We start from the raw sequence: 6,772 nt of genomic DNA, 5'->3' as shown, positions 1-6,772 counted from the left end.
CGCTGCCTGTTTGCGTTTCCCTCTGACCCAGACTGTGAAGGTCGCTCGACTTCGGTACGCGGCTGCTATCTCAAAACTAGATAAACGGGGGGGGGGGGTGGATGAGTGGGGGGTGAGATGATGGACATTCCATCCGGGACGTTCTCTCGCTTTGAGTCCATGGATGGACAATCCATCCGGGACATTCTCTCAGTTTGTCAATAGGACGGGCCATGGATGATGGACAATCCATCCGGGACGTTCTCTCGCTTTGAGTCCATGGATGGACAATCCATCCAGGACATTCTCTCGGTTTGTCAATGGGACAATCCATCCATCCGGGACATCCTCTTGGTATGTCAATAGGACGGGCCATGGATGGACAATCCATCCGGGACGTTCTCTCGGTAGCCGGTATAGCCGATCTTCTCCGATCCTCCGAGCGCTGTACTGCAGGACGGGATTGCCGTATGCATCGCGGAGGTTCTGCGCGCTTCGCTGGGGAGGCGCATTTCGGTCGTTTTGTGCGTCGTAAGTTTCGGTCGTTTTGTGCGTCGTCGTAATCTGCCATGCCGGTCGTTCGGGCAGCCTTCGGAGGGCGCTCGTGGCAAACGTATATTTGCCGGAGCTTGTAATTCGTACACGCTGCCATCAGAGGGCGCTCGGGTCTCGTGAGAAGGATCGCTGCCAACGGTAGTTTCACGTGCCGAAGCAAGAGTTTGTAATTCGTATGAGCTGCCGTCAGAGGGCGCTCGAGTCTCGTGATTTCAAAAAAGGCCGCTGCCGGAATCGAGTAACTCTCGTTATGGCTCTCATCGATTCTCTCCCTCGGCAATTCCATGACATGGATCTAACATGGATCGACCATGTACCCTTGGGAGCCTAGGCAGGTACAGACTTACTGTAATGGACTTACTGTAATGGCCTCCTGTCATGTAATCTTACTTACTGTTACAGCTTACTGTAAAGAGGCTTACTGATTTACACATCTTCCACATCGACACATATTCCTGTAATGTGTTGCATTGCGACGAATGGACATTCGCTCTTCGACAAGGTACAACTTATCCTATCTAGCTACTGTGCTGACGACCCCACTGTAAGACTAGACTACTGTGACCCAGGCTATGAGTGCGCCTAGGGAACATCTGCCGTCCCTCCCGTTGCCTGATACACCCCTGCCTGAAGCAGTGAAGGCACTGAGGTGCCCCTCCGACACCTGCCTCCAGCGGCTACTCCGAAGCAGGGGACTCCGGGCTTGGGGATGTCGTACCCGGTAGTTTCCGAACCTGTGCTGGCAGGGTAATTCGCCACCTTGACCGCTACGGATGGACCGACTGACCTGTAATAATAATAATGGATTTATTTTATATAGCACTTTCCAGGAAGCCCTAAAGACGCTTTGACAGAGTGCGAAACATGAAACAATTGCACAAAGACAAGAATCAATAGGGAAATATTTCTTTGACACCCCAATAATGATATAATGACTTCCTCAATCCATTAATGCTGACGCGCGCTCGCTTCCTGCCTAGCGGCAGTATAGTTCTAACGGCGGGGAGAATGTGGTGAAAATGTACCAAAGTTGAACCCAGGTGAGATGCTCACTTAAACCACTGAGCGGCGTCTATAAGACCTCGGACGTCCGCGACTCGAGGCCACTCCTGCGACATTATACAATGACATGTAGAATTGAATGGTACATACCCACATATATTCTAGGCTTGCTTGCATTGACTGATATATTCAATCTTTCTCATATGATGCCTAGATCCTGACATATATATTGCATGATGTATTTTACAGGATGATGCAAAGACCTGATTGAGATTAAACCTACATATGGGACAAGTTGTGGACTTGGTTGATTTTCACAACACCCGGCATTGCCGGGCGGGGGAGGGGAGGGGGAGCGGGAAGGGGAGGGGAGGGGAACGGGGGGGGGGGCGAGCGAGCCCCTTGGCAAAGCGAGCTATTTTTTTTTTCATAGCGTCAAAGCGTCATAGCGTTCATAGCGTCATAGCGTTCATAGCGTCATAGCGATTTTTTTTTTCATAGCGTCATAGCGTCATAGCGTTCATAGCGTCATAGCGTTCATAGCGTCATATCGTTCATAGCGTTTCATAGCGTCATAGCGATTTTTTTTTTCATAGCGTCATATCGTTCATAGCGTTCATAGCGTTATAGCGTTCATAGCGTTTCATAGCGTCATAGCGATTTTTTTTTTCATAGCGTCATAGCGTCATAGCGTTCATAGCGTCATAGCGTTCATAGCGTCATATCGTTCATAGCGTTCATAGCGTCATCACGTGATTGCTCTGAGCGAATCAGCGCCCACCTGCTCTGATTCCGTTGATTCCGTGCGCTGAAATGCGCTGAGCTAAATATGAATAAAAAATATGGATCGTCAAATATTTGGAGTTCGGCCATGTTCGTCCCAGGCTCAATGGCGATGTCTATGCCAAATATCAAGCACGTAAGCCTCTCCGTTTAGGAGTCTATCGGTAACATTACACACACACACACACACACACACACACACACACACACACACACACACACAAACTGTGTTTTATATATATAGATGAACGATTCCGAAAAGGGAAATAAAGGACATTCTTACTGAAAGTTCATATGGTGAGTGCTGTATAACAGATATGTCAAAATGAAAACTGAAATAAGTAGGGAGTTCGTAGAACACCTCACTGTGCACAGTTTTGAGGGAAAAGGACATGGGTGGGTCTGCTATCGGCAAATTTGATTGGTCGAGATTACGTGAAATGTTGTCATATTTTGTCCAAGTATTGCTAAACGGAAGAATGAATGAATAAATGATCGTTTTAAGGCCATTTCCCCCGCTTGAGCCGGGGTTAGCCTTGCGGGCCCCATGACAATCATGGTTCCCTGTTTTGAGGCAATGTTTTTATGGCCGGATGCTCCTTCCTGACGCCAACCCTTGGTCGCCTCTTAGGATGCGCAGGGATATGGTGTACCTATTCTAAACCGGGGTACACACCGTGATCATTCATCCCAGCAAGCTGGTACTCAATTTGCCGAACTCGGAAGGATGACAGGCTGAGTCAACCCCCCTGGTGTTAATTCAGCGATCGACTGGGATTACGAACCCAGGATCGTAGGACCCCAAGCCAGCACACTAACCGCTAAGCCAACACCAGGCTAAACGGAAAGTTATTGAAAATGCCAAAAATGCGATTTGTGTTCTACAATGTTCAATTATATGATTTAATTGAAATAAAATCGATATTTTAAAAGCCACCGACAAAACAATTGAGAAGTTTACCGCCGTTGAATACACCACCTTATTTAACACGTTACATTCGTTATTCTTGCCTGTTGTCCTTTAGGACGTCGCTAAAAACAGTAAGTTTCATCTTTGGAATGATTTTCAAGCTTGTGTGACAGGCAGAGTAAAAAATATTATCGCACTCATCTCTGCGCATGTGCGATCGGGACAGTTTCAGAGCCAAAGTATGGTAAAACTGCAGGTTTGCATTCCCATCCATGTTCCGATTCGTGCGCAAAATACAACATTCAAATGAAATAAAGTTGTTCCTCGTTTGTAGACAGGACAGATCGATAGACAATGTGAACCAATTGCTAAACCCTGATTTTAACTTCGCGCAAGTGGGGTAATAAAAATGAAATTGCATTCCTAGTAAGAGTGAGTGTTAAGACTGATCTTTTGAATTACAGAGCAGTCAATGTTCTCATCATCTTGTGTTGGTAATGGTATAATTAATCTATACTCGCAACGGTACCCGCCCTATGGGCGGGGCTTCAATTGGGGGCGGGGCTTCAATTGAGAGGCCCAAATGAAAAGGCAAAATATCAGAAATGTCAGGCTTTTTTTATTTTAAACGATTTATATAAACATCCGTCAAATCATACCACACGCAAATCATCAAAATCTAAACAGTATTTGTAGAATTTCAATAAAAGTCACATCACTGTTCATATCGGTAAATATTATTCCATGGTGTTTGGAAAAACTGGAAAAACGGAAAAATTGGAAATTGGAAAAAATTGGAAAATCAATAAAGCCTGTTTTACTCCAGGTGGTCCCAGGGTTACCCACCCAAAATTTCGTTGCGATCGGTTCAGCCGTTTTTGCGGTACCTGGGAATGGACAGACAGACAGACATTTTGTGAATGATAGTAAGATGCTGATTTAAGGTAAATTTGACGTTAGGGTTCAAATTAATTTTGGCCCACAAAACGTCTTTCCTTTAAGTATCTATGAAAAGAAAACTTTTCAATGTACATTTCACGAAAAAAATTAATAAACGCCAAGCTTGAGAATTCTACTGCGCACCACCATGGCTAGGTATCCAGCTCACCTACATATAAAGAACGGGAATGTCACCTCACCTGAACAAGTTTTGCTCCAGGTGACCTAAAAATAGACGGCTCCATCAGTAAATGTTTTGATTTAAAAAATTATTTTCCCGTGTTATGGAATTTTGGCCCACTGTGGAAAATGTGACGCGATCACTGCTTTGCGTGAGTTTGACATTCAAAGCGAACGGCCATGGGAATCAAACGCACGTCAACAAAATCAAAACGTACAAAAAAACATTCTATATACTTAACTCTGTCACAGTTTAAAATGTAATAAAAATAATTGCGTTGGTAATTAAAAATGTGACGTTTATGAGAATGAACCTATCGTTGAGGAGAACGTGAGGAAACGTTATCCAATCAGAATCCGCCGTATGTTTGACGTCAGAATCCGAAGAACGTCCAATCAGCAGTCGTTTTATTGAAATTGGGGTTGTTGGTGTTTTTTGCGCTTGCCTTTGTGTATGTAGGATTCGGGCCTTTTCATTTATTTATTTCATTTAAATCTCATCTCTTTTGCTTTTATCGTGAGTATGTTGGAAAGTTATGATTTGGTAACGTGTGTTTACTTGGATTTATTGTTGGAACAGTGCATGTTGAGCACTGTATAGTGTATATTACAATACTGTACATTGAGAGAATTTACTTCAGGATAAACGGACACCCCTCATTGGCTTGTGGGGACGGTGACTCTGACTGTGACACCTTGCCCTGACTAAAAACATCACCTGACAAAGGGTGAATGAGTTCCCTTCAGGAGCCAGCAGACATCCAGTAGTCAGTACGGAAATGGTGTCTCCGAAAACAAAACACCCAATGGTGGTAGGAAAGCTTATTTTGCCCGTTTTCGTGTGAAGAGGTTTCCTTCTTTCAGGATGAGGTGAAGGTTTTGCCGGTTTTCCTCTTCTTCTCTGTAGCCCTTCACCTTTTGTGGATGTCAGTCTTGTTTAGGGCGAATTTGACGAAAATAAATGAAAGGTTGTGTGTGTTCTATCAGAACATTAATCATTATGTCGTCGTGTCCAGGTTAGCAGAGAGTAATGTAGCTGCAGTGTCCGCCGAACAGACTAATTCGGAGCTGCTGCGCCACACGATGTGGAGTGATGTGCAAAAAGGAGCAGAGGGTTTTCCAGAACATTGGAGACGTCGTTTATCGTGAAGATGAACATGATTGGGTCCAAGATACTGGCTTTGGGAGAGGGGACGACGAGGTTCCATTGATGGCAACACGTTTACTATTTGGGTGAAGCGACATGTTTACTGTTTGGGTGGAGGGACCTTTACTATTTGGGTGAAGGGACATGTTTACTGTTTGGGTGGAGGGACCTTTAATATTTGGGTGGAGGGACATGTTTACTGTTTGGGTGGAGGACGTGTTGACTGTTTGGGCGGAGGGACGTGTTTCCTGTTTGGGCGGAGGGACATGTTTACTGTTTGGGTGAAGGGACCTTTACTATTTGGGCGGAGGGACATGTTTACTATTTGGGTAGAGGGACGTGTTTATTGTTTGGGTGGAGGGACGTGTTGATTGTTTGGGTGGAGGGACCTTTACTATTTGGGTGGAGGGACGTGTTGACTGTTTGGGCGGAGGGACATGTTTACTGTTTGGGTGGAGGGACCTTTACTATTTGGGTGAAGGGACATGTTTACTGTTTGGGTGGAGGGACATGTTTACTGTTTGGGTGGAGGGACATGTTTACTGTTTGGGTGGAGGGATATGTTTACTGTTTGGGTGGAGGGATATGTTTACTATTTGGGTGGAGGGTCATGTTTATTTCGGTGAAGGGACATGTTTACTGTTTGGGTGGAGGGACATGTTTACTGTTTGGGTGGAGGGACATGTTTACTATTTGGGCGGAGGGACATGTTTACTGTTTGGGCGGAGGGACATGTTTACTATTTGGGTGGAGGGACGTGTTTATTGTTTGGGTGGAGGGACGAGTTGACTGTTTGGGCGGAGGGACGAGTTGACTGTTTGGGCGGAGGGACGAGTTGACTGTTTGGGCGGAGGGATGAGTTGACTGTTTGGGTGGAGGGACGAGTTGACTGTTTGGGCGGAGGGACGAGTTGACTGTTTGGGCGGAGGGACGAGTTGACTGTTTGGGCGGAGGGACGAGTTGACTGTTTGGGCGGAGGGACGAGTTGACTGTTTGGGCGGAGGGACGAGTTGACTGTTTGGGCAGAGGGACGAGTTGACTGTTTGGGCGGAGGGACGAGTTGACTGTTTGGGCGGAGGGACGTGTTGACTGTTTGGGCGGAGGGACGTGTTGACTGTTTGGGCGGAGGGACGAGTTGACTGTTTGCGCGGAGGGACGCGTTGACTGTTTGGGCGGAGGGACGAGTTGACTGTTTGGTCGGAGGGACGAGTTGACTGTTTGGGCGGAGGGACCTTTATTATTTGGGTGGAGGGACGTGTTGACTGTTTGGGCGGAGG

General features: G+C 46.2%; 1 pseudogene across 1 annotated transcript in view; it reads left to right on the top strand.

Annotated features, from left to right (window-relative positions):
- The first annotated feature begins 5,036 nt into the window (after positions 1-5,036).
- LOC137439305 (lariat debranching enzyme-like) overlaps positions 5,037-6,772 on the top strand; it is a 95,634-nt pseudogene continuing 93,898 nt past the window's right edge. The window contains exon 1 of the transcript XR_013621552.1: positions 5,037-5,218. The product of XR_013621552.1 is annotated as a lariat debranching enzyme-like (transcript). The remainder of the gene's footprint in view (positions 5,219-6,772) is intronic.

This window comes from Myxine glutinosa, unplaced genomic scaffold, assembly GCF_964187855.1.
Source record: "Myxine glutinosa unplaced genomic scaffold, kmMyxGlut1.1 SCAFFOLD_602, whole genome shotgun sequence".
NCBI classification, from domain to species: Eukaryota; Metazoa; Chordata; class Myxini; order Myxiniformes; family Myxinidae; genus Myxine; species Myxine glutinosa.
The sequence above is the reverse complement of the archived record's forward strand: the minus strand, read 5'-3'. Positions and strand labels throughout refer to the sequence as shown.